Source organism: Aythya fuligula, chromosome W, assembly GCF_009819795.1.
Source record: "Aythya fuligula isolate bAytFul2 chromosome W, bAytFul2.pri, whole genome shotgun sequence".
NCBI classification, from domain to species: domain Eukaryota; kingdom Metazoa; phylum Chordata; class Aves; order Anseriformes; family Anatidae; genus Aythya; species Aythya fuligula.
Genome location: NC_045594.1, coordinates 4,232,586 through 4,245,919, shown reverse-complemented (window position 1 = coordinate 4,245,919; position 13,334 = coordinate 4,232,586).

Sequence of the window (13,334 nt, the reverse complement as noted above, 5' to 3'; positions counted from 1 at the left end):
GAAAACAACCAAAAGGGTTTCGAGAGATCCGGTAATCCCAAAGCCGGAGCTTGCATCAATTCTCATTTAAGTTGTTTAAAGGCGTTTCGTGCTTCTCCAGTCCAGACTAACTTTGACTGATTACTCTTTATCAATTCATATAGAGGCTTTACCATTAGTCCATAATTATAAATCCAAAGGCGACACCAACCTGTCATTCCTAGAAAGGTTCATAGCTCCTTTACAGTTTGGGGTTCTGGAGTCTGGCAAATGATTTCCTTACGTTCAGTTCCTAGTTCTCGCTGACCTCCCGAAATTCCAAATCCCAAGTAGGTCACGTGTTGTTGAACCAGCTGGACTTTCTGTTGAGAGACTCGATATCCATTTAAACCCAGAAAATTAAGGAGACTTATAGTCCATTGAATACAACTCTCTTTAGTCTCGGTAGCTATTAAGAGATCATCTGCGTATTGTAACCAAGCCCCTTCAGTGTCTGGAGGTATCCAGGTTTCAAGTTCCTTTGCTAATTGGTTTCCAAAAATAGTGGGGCTATTCTTGAATCCTTGAGGTAGCACTGTCCATTGTTAGCTGCGTTTTTCTGCCTGAGTCAGGGTTTTCCCATTCAAAGGCAAATAGGTTTTGGCTTTCAGTGGCTAAAGGTAGGCAGAAGAAGGCATCTTTTAAATCCAGTACGGTAAACCAGACTTGACTATTCCTTAATTTAGTCAGCAAAGTATAAGGGTTTGCCACTACTGGATGTATATCCTCGGTGATCTTATTTATGGCCCTCAGATCCTGAACTAGCCTATATCTTTTTCCATCTGCCTTTTTAATTGGCAATATGGGTGTATTGTATTCTGATTCGCATTCAATCAATAATCCATACTGTATAAATCTATCAATTATCTCTTTAATTCCTTTCCTATCTTCTATCCTCAAAGGGTATTGCTTAACCTTAACGGGTTTCTCTCCTGGCTTTAATTTAATAATTATTGGGGTCACATTTTTAGCTCTTCCAGAGACTTCAGTGGCCCAAACTCCTGGATATACTTGATCTGTGATCTCTAAGGGTATTTCACTTTTAGGGTCGGTTTGTATTAGTGCCAGGCTTAACACATTTATTAGTTGTTCTTCTCCTATCCTTAATTCCATTTTCCCTTTTTCAAAGATAATTTCTGCTTCTAATTGTTCTAACAAATCTCAACCAAATATAGATTTTGGAGATCCAGGTAGATATAAAAACCTATGTATCCCCATTTGTTTCCTGTTATAAATGAGGTCTGAATTTTGTAATATTTATAAAACAAATATTTCTAAACGGTATAAAAGGCAAGTAAACAGTGCTGGGTGTGCGGGGAGTCTCCGCTCCACCAACACGCACACACAAACATCAAACGTTCTAAATACATGTATACAGAACATTGCTTTACATAATAACCCGAGTATGACTATACATACAATCCGGATAGGTAACAAACAATCCTTTAAGTTCCATAACTTAACAGTCTCCATTCTCCCAGCCTGCTCCTCTTCACTTCTTTTTCCTGCTTCTTTACTGATGTAACTTCATAGTGTTGCTTTTTTTTTTTTTTTTTTTTTTTTCTTGAGGGCAGGTTACCCTCTTATACCCTTCTCTCCACAGCAGTTCTTTTCAAAACAACTTTTCATTGGTCAAACAACTTTGAATGTAACAACAACAGCAAACACACAGAAACATCCATGCCTTATGGGCTGGAGAACAAGAGAACCAGCTGGAGAACAAGAAACCGGAGACTGCATGGAGTCTCCTGAATCACCCTTCTTTGTTCCCTCTAGACTCTTTTATATTCCGAGATGGCCTCATCGTTAAGAGTCTAATGTTATCTCAATCATGGGGTTTTCCAACCCCCATGACCACATTCCCAAATCTCCCCCCCTTCTTTATTAATATCAACCATTTTCTCAACACGAATTACCACTCCATATATAACATTTCCCCAACTTGTACTTCAAAAGTTCACAAAAATAAGCCTTTTCGGTTGCACCCTTTTACCTTAACATAATCATTCCGTAAAGGCATTAATGCTTGATTTAGAACTGAATACGTTGCCCCATATCAATAAGAAATTTCACTTCTGTTCCTCTCCTAACTTCATTATAACCAGTGGAGGATCCGCTAGGGTAGATTCCCCAGGTTCCCGTTATTCCTGTTGAAATCAGGGGCCGATGATTACCCTAGAAAAAGGCTAGTCAATTTGTCCTCCGAAGCCAGGTCCAAACCATTTTTTGTTTGTTTTGTTTTTTTCTTCTTTTTTTTCTCCTTCCCCATTACATTTCAGAGTTGGTCCAAAAATTCCACAGGGGTTTCTTTTAGACCTTGTTGGAAGCATATTCTCAATTCCCAATTCGTCCAGATTTTAGTATTTACTTAACTGTTCATAATTTTCAGGATGATTAGGGTCTTAGTGGGGGTCAGTCAGGGAAATGCAATTGTCCACAGTTCCCTGAGCGATCCCATCGGCAATCTGAGCTCGCACGTGAACTCAGGTTGTTTTAAGAGTTAACTGCTTTTCTGTTTCCATGACAACTCTCTGGGACCCATCATGATCCCTTTGCCCCAGAGGGCTAACACCCAAGATTTTAAGGTCTCAGCCCCGGGCTGAGGCAGAACTGTTAACATTCCTACATTCCCTTTCCCTGCTCATTCAACTTCAAACACCTTTAACACTTTCAACAACCCTTTTAACACTTCCTTTATCTTTTTCCAGCCTGTACTTTTCTAATGCCAACATCAAAGGCACAGTCAGGGACCAACTTAATTCTGTACCTTTTCCCTCCCAGATGCTGAAACAACATCAGTATACAACATTCCATCCTATTTTCTTTCTCAAAAACAACATTGACTGTAGCAAAGTATTATAGTTTAAAGCTCCATTAAAAGGCCACTTTTCTCCACATTCCAGCTTATAAAGCAGCCACCATTGATTACAATATTTTATCAGAGTTTTCTTATTTTCACTTCCACCCGGAGCCCCCCCTATATCCTTCCAATGACTCATAATACAACCCAGCATACTTTTCTTAGGAATTTCACTGCTTACTAGCCCCCCCATTTTCCAGTTTACACTTTCAGAATACATGTATCACTTACAAAAATGCGGGCACGCAGGTATCTTTCAATAGCGATGTCACAAAACTACTATTATTACCAGGAGATATTGCCAAAGTCACAATAACAATAATCAGAGTCAAATTCCACATGCGATAGGTCAGAAAACTGAAATATGTAACACTGTAACAATATCTTTCTTATAACAAACCACAAGTTTTATTCTATCCTAGAGTGAGTTTATACAATATCAACTGCCAGCTGACATAGTAAAATCAGAAAAGCAAGCTGTGTAGTTGCTACTTGTTGTAAATATTTTGGTTTAGGTGATCACATCACTTCAGATTTTTAACTTCAACTCCCCATAATCCAAGAGGTGTACGCAAGACTACAGCCAGTCTAAAAACTTAGCAAAATTAACAGTTAAAAATTAATAAGTGCTCAAATTCATGATATGGTCAGATCAGTTTTTGTTTTTCGTTTTCATTTTTGTTTTTGTTTTATGTTTTCAATTCAAAATGCAAGGACAGTATTGTACAGGAAAATAGCACTAAGTAAAACATGCAAAGCCACTTACATCCTTATTTATTTATAAACCAGAAAGTAAATATTTTCTCTACTGAAGTCAAGTGAAATTTTAAAATAAATATATAAAAGACAGAAACATAAACAGCACCAAGCCCACATCTCTTTAGCAACACAGAAATGAAGCAAGTTGGGCAGAGTATAGAAGAATCATCTAAACACTAAGCTCTCTGTAAATACAATATAGACTGAAACTACATATACAGGATTCAAAAGAAAATTTCCCAGTGTTAATGTTTAAGTAATAGTAATTCACAATCTTCATCTCAATGCATGCCAGATTTTATGAAGGTTATAAATCTTCATTGAGAAAAAGTAAGTTATTGAAAATGTACAAACCCTGTGTATTAGCTCAGAGAAACTAGATTAACCTGCAGCAATAAAAAAGCCAATTTTATTAAGCCTGATTAAATATTTAGGTCATATTGTTTCTGCAGTAGAATTTGAAAAATGCACACCAAACATCTTTTGCTAAGTTTGAAGACTTAATCATTATACTTTCAAAAGGGAGTTACGCTGCAACATGACTCTATGGGAAAGCCAGAATTAAATCATTTTTATAAAAAACAATCAAAGTATAAGCTAATTAAACTTCAGCACAAGTTAGTCAGCATCTCAAACTATCTGTATACATACCGGGAGAATGTCGTGATGTGCTACGACATTTTACTACTGTTCATGTCAAACAACCTATGTTCTAGGAAGCGCATTAGTCATTACTTTTACGTTCCCAAAGACAAATGCAACAAAAATGTATACTACACTTACTCAAATACTACAGTGTACTGGGTCTGGCTGGAATGTTAACTTTCCCGGTAGCAGCCCATACAGTGCCATACTCTGTACTTGTAGCTGGAACAGCAGTGTTATCACACCAGTGTTGTGTCTACTGCTGAGCAGCAGTGGCACAGCATTGGGCCTTTCTCTAACCCTCCTAGGAGGTGAGCAAAAAGTGAGGAGAGAAACATCACTAGGGCAGCTGACCTAAACCAATCAAAAGGATATTCCATACCATGTGATGTCACACTCAGCAATAAAAGGTGGAAACAGGAAGAAGAGGGGAGGGGTGGGCTCTCGTTGGGAAGACGTCGGTCTTCCTCTCGAACACCGGCTGCATGCGTTGAGGCCTTGCTTCAAGGACATGGTCAATCATCGCTCATTTGTGGGAAGTAGAGAGTAATTTCTTTCCTCTGCACTTCCATATAGCCTTCATTTATTTTATTTGTTTGTTTTCCTCCCTTCTTTTTATTTTTCCTTTTCCCCTCCCTTTTCCCCTTTCCCTTTTATTTCCCCTTAGTTAAATTGTTTAGTTCATGGTAGTCTTTATTTAATTATTATAATTATTTCCCTTTAATTAAATTATCCTTATCTCAACCCGTGAGTTGTTCTTTGCTTTACTTCTCCCCCTCCTCATCTAAAGGAGGGGGAGTGAGAGAGCGGTTGTGGGGTTTAGCTGCCCAGCACGGTAAAACCACCACAGTCCTTTTTGGCGCCCAACATGGGGCTCGAAGGGTTGAGATAACAATAGAATTGATTAAACGCATACAACTAACACACTTGCTAGTAACCATGTTCATTGCCCTGTTAATAATAATAGCTTTGTTCATATGTCATGCAATCAGTGTCATATTCTCCTTTCTCCTATATATCCGATCCGACCAAGTGCTACAATCTGTGTTCACTGTTTTTAATTCGCTGTGCTGCCAAGCACTGACCTTGGTTTTACTCTGGAATTCAGGCTCTGCGCTGTTATCATTTGGGTCCCATGGAAACTATCTTTCAGAGAATATTCAGAACTACACTGCCTTCCTTTTCTCATCTGGACACCAGTTTATTAATAATATTAGGAATGGTACCTTTCCCTTCTTTCACAGTGGGCTAATTACAACAGTTTGGGAGTATTTTGAAGATCCATCTGTAACCCATGTATTGCTATTTCTAGTTCTGAATAACAGGTTTCATTTTCTCTCTAAGATTAGTCGATTGTTTAAAAAACTTACTTGGGAATCTGTCCCGAAACAGTCTCGTGGTGAGTGGCAAGGTGTGTGGGATGATGTTGGCAGATACCTGTCACGAGTGTCTCCTCCAATAGTTTTGAACTTCACCCCTGAGCAAGTGCTAAATCCTAAAAACTTGGTAGAATGTTTGAGAGTTGTATGTCCTGACCCTGATAATGCCGAAGAACGACAGCTTGCAGCATTGTGCTGGGTCCTGGCTTATTCCTATCGAACACTGTTTAACATCATCCAGCAACTTGAAGAGAGGGAGGAAGTCTCTGAATCTGATGACCAAGTAATACATGCTGTGGCTGACCCAGAGGACCAACCAACTATGGTATCTGTTGCCCCCATTATCAAGTCAAAACAATGGAAACGGAGGTCAGCTCGTTTAGTAAGGGAAGAAGGCTCTCCTAAGGAGGGAGAAGGGGAAATGGCAGGCACCTCTAAAGCAGAGCCATCACAAAAACAGCAGGAAGACGAGACGGAAATCATAAAGGAATCAGAAATCACTCGATCCATATCCCTGAGTGAGTTGCGAGAAATACGAAAGGATTATGGTCGACGCCCAGGTGAACACATCCTCACCTGGCTGCTTCGATGCTGGGATGCTGGGGCCAGTAGCCTACAATTAGAAGGCAATGAAGCCAAGCAGCTGGGATCCCTCTCTAGAGAAAGGGTAATCGACAAAGTAATTGGGAGAGGAGCACAGGCCCTCAGCCTCTGGAGACGACTCCTGGCAGCTATCAAAGAAAGATATCCCCATAAGGAAGATATTGTATATCACATAGGCAAGTGGACCACTGTGGATAAAGGTCTCCAGCATCTGCGGGAATTAGCTGTGCGGGAGATGATTTATAGTGATTTGGACAATGCCCAGACACCTCAAGACCCCGATGAAGTCCAGTGCACAACATCCATGTGGCGTAAATTTGTGCGGAGTGCACCAGCAGCACATGCCAGTACCCTGGCAGCAATTCGCTGGGATGAGGGGATGGGACCAACAATGTATGATCTGTCCTGCCAGCTTCAACAATATGAAGACAATCTCTCTGCTCCGCTACAGTCCTGTGTCTCAGCTGTGGAGAAACTTTCTAAAGGACTTGACAAGCTCGTGGAACAAGTATATTCCCCCTCATTTAGACAGAGTGATACTTCAGCCACTAAGAATCAGCATTCGCCTGCTCAAGAGAGAGAGTACCCAAGACGTATACCACGTGGCACCTTGTGGTTTTATCTGCGTGACCATGGGGAAGATATGAGGAAATGGGATGGTGTACCTACTTCAACCCTAGCTGCTCGGGTACATGAACTGAAAGGAAATACAGCAGCAAGAAGAGGGGCTCCTAAGAGAAATGCTGCTCCAGTTTCTATTGGGCAGTACCCCAGAGGCAGTAGAAGAGCTGATGTTATTCTTGACCCTGATGAAGGGACCTCTACCTCTCATTTGCAAGAATTAAGTGGCAGACGCTCCAGCTAGGACTAGAGGGGCCCTGCCTCTGGCCAGGTAGAGGAGAGGGATAACCGGATTTATTGGACTGTGTGGATCCGATGGCCTGGCACATCAGAACCACAAGAATACAAAGCTTTAGTGGACACTGGCGCACAATGTACCTTAATTTTGTTCCCATAGGATCCTACTGGACAAAATGTCCACCATACAGCTAAATAAAAACATCATACGATGGGTGAGCAATTGGCTAACGGGCAGGGCCCAAAGGGTTATGGTAAATGGGGCTGCGTCAGGCTGGTGGGTGGTCACCAGTGGGGTCCCTCAAGGCTCCATTTTAGGGCCGGTACTTTTCAATATTTTTATAAACGATCTGGATGTAGGAATAGAAGGTATTTTGAGCAAGTTTGCTGATGACACCAAACTTGGAGGAGTTGTGGATTCGAATGAGGGTGGAAAGGCCTTGAAGAGGGATCTGGATAGGTTGGAGAGCTGGGCGATCACCAACCGCATGAAGTTCAATAAGAGCAAGTGCCGGGTCCTGCACCTGGGACGCGGAAACCCTGGCTGCACGTACAGACTGGGGGATGAGACGCTGGAGAGCAGCCTAGAAGAGAGGGATCTGGGGGTTGTGGTAGACAGCAAGTTGAATATGAGCCAGCAGTGTGCCCTGGCAGCCAGGAGGGCCAACCGTATCCTGGGGTGCATCAAGCACGGCATCGCTAGTAGGTCAAGGGAGGTGATTGTCCCGCTCTACTCTGTGCTGGTGCGGCCTCACCTCGAGTACTGTGTGCCGTTCTGGGCACCACAGTATAAAAAGGACATGAAACTGTTGGAGAGTGTCCAGCGAAGGGCTACGAAGATGGTGAAAGGCCTTGAGGGGAAGACGTACGAAGAACGGCTGAGGTCACTGGGCCTGTTCAGCCTGGAGAAGAGGAGGCTGAGGGGAGACCTCATCACAGTCTACAACTTCCTCGTAAGGGGGTGTCGAGAGGCAGGAGACCTTTTCTCCATTAACACCAGTGACAGGACCTGCGGGAACGGGGTTAAGCTGAGGCAGGGGAAATTTAGGCTTGACATCAGGAGGGGGTTCTTCACAGAGAGGGTGGTTGCACACTGGAACAGGCTCCCCAGGGAAGTGGTCACTGCACCGAGCCTGTCTGAATTTAAGAAGAGATTGGACTGTGCACTTAGTCACATGGTCTGAACTTTTGGGTAGACCTGTGCGGTGTCAAGAGTTGGACTTGATGATCCTTAAGGGTCCCTTCCAACTCAGGATATTCTATGATTCTATGATTCTATGATTAATGCCATCAGGCCACCAAGGGACAGAATTCATCTGTATCTCTGGTGTGACAGGGGGATCCCAACAACTATCTGTACTGGAAGCTGAAGTGAGTCTAACTGGGAATGAGTGGCAAAAGCATCCCATTGTGACTGGCCCAGAGGCTCCGTGCATCCTTGGCATAGACTATCTCAAGAGAGGATACTTCAAGGATCCAAAAGGATACCGGTGGGCTTTTGGCATAGCTGCTTTGAGCACAGAGAAGATTAGGCAGCTGTCTACCCTGCCTGGCCTTTCAGAAGACCCTTCTGTTGTAGGATTGCTGAGGGTTGAAGAACAACAGGTAACAATTGCTACTACAACGGTGCACCGACAGCAATATCGCACCAACCGAGACTCCCTGATTCCCATCCATGAGTTAGTTCACCGACTGGAGAGTCAGGGAGTAATCAGCAAGACTCGCTCACCCTTTAATAGTCCTATATGGCCAGTACGAAAGTCTAATGGTGAGTGGAGGCTAACAGTGGACTATCGAGGCCTGAATGAAGTCACGCCAGAAGTCACACCACAGAGGATGACATTAACTCACTGGAACCACTTGTGATTAACCACTCTGTGAGAATGGCTAATTCATTCTTTGCCTAAAATATTGTTAATGTTGTTTCATACAGTACAAACAGCAGAAATGCAACCCATCAAAAGCATACCTGCCTTCTTGCCAACAGAAAAAGTACAATATAAAATCAGAATTTTGGACAAATTGTCAGTTCTGTTTAGTATTCCACTATTTATGATGATATGAAATATGGTACTGATGAACTACAGTAGAAATAACACTACCTAAGTATTACTTGTATTACTATTTTTTTTAGTACCAAGACTTATGAATGACTGACATGCGTGCATCAACAGAAAGGTGGTTCGGGGTGGGTTTCTGCCACTGTGGTGGTGGTAGGAACAGTTAAGCTGCTTAAGATACTATTGAAGTCAGTACTGCAGATGCAGGCGATCGCACTGGCTTTACTGTTTATATACTAGAGCACTTAAAACTTAATTCCTTCTTTTTCAGACAGCTTCAATATTTTTTTCTTCTTATCCTAGAATGATAATTAAGGTTGAAAAGGACCTTGGGTGGTCCCTAGTCCAACACCCTGCTCTAAGCAGAATTAACACTGAATTCAGACCAGACCAGGGTTTTGTTCATATGGATCTTGAAAGCCTCCAGGGATGGAGACTCTACAGTCTCTCTGGGCTCCTGTGACAGTGCTTGACTGAAAATTTTTCAGTGTCATTTTTCATAGTCATTTTTTCATGACTATGAAAAAGTGCCATCTTTCATCAGGCTGGAACCTTTGACTTCAGTCTATGACCATTCTCTCTCACCTTCCTGCCACAGACCTCTATAATAAACCTTGGTCTACCTTCTCAGTAACCTTCTCCTAGGTATGGGAAAGCTCCTCTCAGGTCCTACAACTCTCTCAATATTCCTGAGGAAGGAATCTTTGGCAAAGGTAGCTTTGCCTCAAAGACTTCTCTTCTCAAGGCTAAAGAAGCCCTTCCCTCAGCCCCTCCCCAAACACCAGGTCCTCCAGCTCCCAATGTTGTGGCAGCCCTCCACTGAACTTGCTCCAGTTTATCAACACCTTTCTCAAGTCCAAGGGCCCCAAACCTGGATACAGATCTCTAGATGTGATCCAAGGAACGCCAAACAAAGCAGAAGTAGCACTTCCCTACATTTAGCAGCTATGCTCCTGTTTTACAATCCCACATGCTGCTGGCCTCCCGGGCCACCAAGGCACACAGCCAGCTTCTGCTCAGCTTCACTGAGGACCTTCCCCAATTTCTATGGCTTGTCAAAAATGACAGCCAGTGGTCTTGCAATGGCCCAAGCCAGCTCTCACACAGCAGACAGATAGTTTCACTGGGTCCCATGGATGTCTTTGTGTCAACTCTCAAGTAATCCCTGACTTCATCCTTTTTTACTACTGGTAGTTTCCTTCCTCCTGGAAGGAGGAAGGAAACCACTGGTTTGTTTTTAATTACACAGAGCTATTTTATCAGCAATGTGCCACAGATATTATTCCACTGTACTGTGAGTCTATTATATTAGTCAAGTGATGACATTTGTAGTATATTTAAATTATCTTAGTAGATTTACTAAAAAAAATAAAATGGAAAAAAAAATAATCTGCGTTGAAGTCATTATTGTCACAAACGATTAGGCTACCAGAGGAGCTGTACAGTATCTAAGCAACAAAATACAGCCAGGTGGAGTGCTATGTACCTGCTGTGAGGATAGGATTTCCTTTGCTTGCTGCATTGGACGGCTTCTCTGGTGTCAGCTTCATTTGTCCTGTTTTATTCTACAGGTACAATTACCAAAAAGTAAAACTACAAACCTAAGTGATGTGTTATTGCAGGTATTCAGTTTGTCCCTTAAAACCGCAAGTTACTTGGCATTAATTCCTTGATCCTATTTGGAAACAGTTTTTATGACATTCAGCTAGTATGCTTGCTCTAGTATGTGTGGCACACTTGTCAATGAAGGAGAAGTCTTTCCCTGAACAACAGTATTTTGGCATCTCATCACTGAGTCATTCTAGTAAATTACTGACAAAAAGACTGATTACCTAAGGCAAATGTTTTTCCTACATCTCTATGGCTTCATATATAGGAATGTTTGCTATTTTCTAAGCAGGCATATACCACTAGAGGTTGCCATACACCTCACTAATTAGACTAAATTCATTTAACATTAAATGAATTTACGGGGCTAGTTTTCCTTTTTTTCTACACTATTGTCATAGCTATTCACATGCACGGCTGTGTGACCCACTATGATCACTTTATCAGTTGTACTTCTCTCCTTTAGATAACTTAAGAGAAGTATCAAAAGATGGTACAATTTTACCTATGTCATGTTTTGTCGATTTCTTTCGCTGTCTAGAGACTTCAGTGGGATTCAGGGAACAATATGAAGTAATAGGCTTTTGTCATTCTCCTAATGAGCATACGAGTCAGGTAGAATTGGGGGGGGGGGGAAGCTTCCGTAAATGGGATTTTAGTTTAGCAGATCAGAAACTCAGAAACTTCATTAACTTGTATGTGCTGGATCATGAGAATATATAGTGTGTAATACCTGAGTGTCACCCTAACTCTACTGTACCTCTGTTATGAGAGCAAAGCATGAGATGTACAGCTGGCTGTACTGATTCTTCTGCTGTCTGGCAGAAGCAAGGACACTAATTCTCCTCCTCACTAGTCCAGCAGCCTGGAAGCTGGTGGTGATGAGTGCTCTAAGATATCTGGGAGGATGATGCTTCAGAGTAGTTCAACGTGCTTTTTTTCTAAGAGATGGAATTAGTGTGCTTAAATGAACATGCTTCAGTACTGAAGTATGACTGCTGCTCTGTGGTTCATCGAGTCTTCCTATTGTCCTCTGAGAAGAGGCTAAAACCCTTATTTCCCTTTGCACTCTTGAACAACGTCTTCATTTGCAGTGACAATTGTTTCATAAGCTAGCAAGAAAACTTCCCATCCATTCTACAGCTACATGCTGTAATTTTGGGGTTGTTTCACTTCCCCAACCAAACCATTTTTTTTATGGTTTATTGTGTTTATTTTTTTTAACTATTGTTTCATCTTATAGTAATCTTATGGGATATTCTTGTAATAAATGGCTAAGTCACAAACAGGATTACAATCAAAGTTTACAATTTATTAAATGAATAGAGGTAAGCAAACAGTGCTGGGTGTGCTGGGAGTCTCTGCTCCACCAAGACGCACACCAGCAGCTGATTTTTATGCCCCTAGGCTAACACATATTCATTACTACTCCTAGAAAAAACAGGGTTATTATAACTAGTTCCCGGAATTCGAACCCTCCTACTGGCGCATGTGTATCAGTCTCTGGTGGTCCCTCTGGGGGTCTCTCGTGCTGAAGGCTCGTAGTCTTCCTCCCAGGCTTTTTTTCTTGTCCTTCTCCTTTGTCCAACTTGGCTGTATGGCAGAGACTTCTGCAGCATCCCCTGCAAGCTTTGTCTTTTAGTCATTCTTCAGCTTTCCCCTTCTTCTTAATCTTCTGGCCAGATATCAGAGACTTGCATAGTGTCCCATGCAATAGTCATAATAGTTAGCAGTTATTCTGAAACCCCCCAGATATCAGAGACTTCAAGGAAAAGCCTACAAATACATTTCCCTTCAGGCTCTCTATTGACTTGAATTGCTAAAACATTCCTTTGCAAGATACAAGAACTATATACATTAACCACTCTGTTTTTCTTAGACTTGTGGTTATACAAGGGTATGTAAGACAGAAGGTCACATTCATCATACCATGCAGCCCTAGCATTGTTCCATATTCACACGAATCAGATGAACACATTTCACATTCTTGAATTAGAATATTTATGAATTTGTTATGAAAGTTCTTTATGAAGAAAAGTGCATGATGTTGCTTTAAACTGCACCTTTTGCATTCGATTAAAGACATTTTAATCCAGTGTCCTCTGGAAGTTTGTCTTGAGTCTCTGTAGAAATGTTGTATTGCTGCTGCAAAGTATTTGTTAATAATTACTTACCAGCTGCAAGTAGCATCAATTGGCAAATTTCATACTGGATGAGAAGAAAGCTTTCTGGAGTTAGTGCTAGAGAGAGTGAAGAATACGTATGGCAGGAGTGCAAAATGTATATCCCATAACAGTGCTCTTTTAACTTGATTTATTCCTAAAGAAATCTCTGAATTTTGATAATAGATGCATGTGGCTGTGTATTTTATATTGCTGCCTATGAAACCATGAAGCTAGTTTGTTGAAATATGGAGTAATGCGAATCTAGAATCTAATGATTTCAAACTTATCAGCCATGTTTCAATTATGGCTGCAATTGGTCTAATGAAATTGTCAGAGTTCAGTAAAAACGTTTGTGATTACAATACTTTGCTGGGTCTGT